The following is a 550-nucleotide window of genomic DNA, read 5'->3' on the forward strand; positions in this document are numbered from 1 at the left end:
CTCACAATGGTATTTCTTTCCTTCTCACTGGGACAGTCTGCTGACGGTCTCTTGTCCATCACCGGGAAGGGGGTGTGAATCTCTGACCCACCTCCTGCAGTCAGTGTCGGTCTGGGTGTCAGTAACAGTGAGAAGGAACATTGTCAATGGACGTGTCACAGGCAGCAGGAAACACGGCCATTCCTGTGATTTACTACCATTAAACCAATGGCCGTTGTTCACTGATCTGATGAAGTCTCCAACATCCCTTCACAAGGAACCACATAACCCTCCCGTCCTTGGGGAATTACTGACCGATCCCCTGGGCATTTGTCACAATTCTTCACAATCTGATTTATCACAGTTTAACCCAAACCCCTTTACATTGAAATGACACAATAGAACTGCTTCACAGTTCCAAGTGAGAGATAAATCAAGTTACCTCAACTCCTGGCACTTGTGCAGCCCGGGTCCCAGCCGCTGGATTCCTTCACACTGAATGTGGCATTTCTCCAGGTTGAGGTGTTTTATTGTATCACAGAGTCCGATGACATGAGACAGGACCGCACAG

The sequence above is a fragment of the Hemitrygon akajei genome, unplaced genomic scaffold, assembly GCF_048418815.1.
Source record: "Hemitrygon akajei unplaced genomic scaffold, sHemAka1.3 Scf000052, whole genome shotgun sequence".
Lineage (NCBI taxonomy): Eukaryota > Metazoa > Chordata > Chondrichthyes > Myliobatiformes > Dasyatidae > Hemitrygon > Hemitrygon akajei.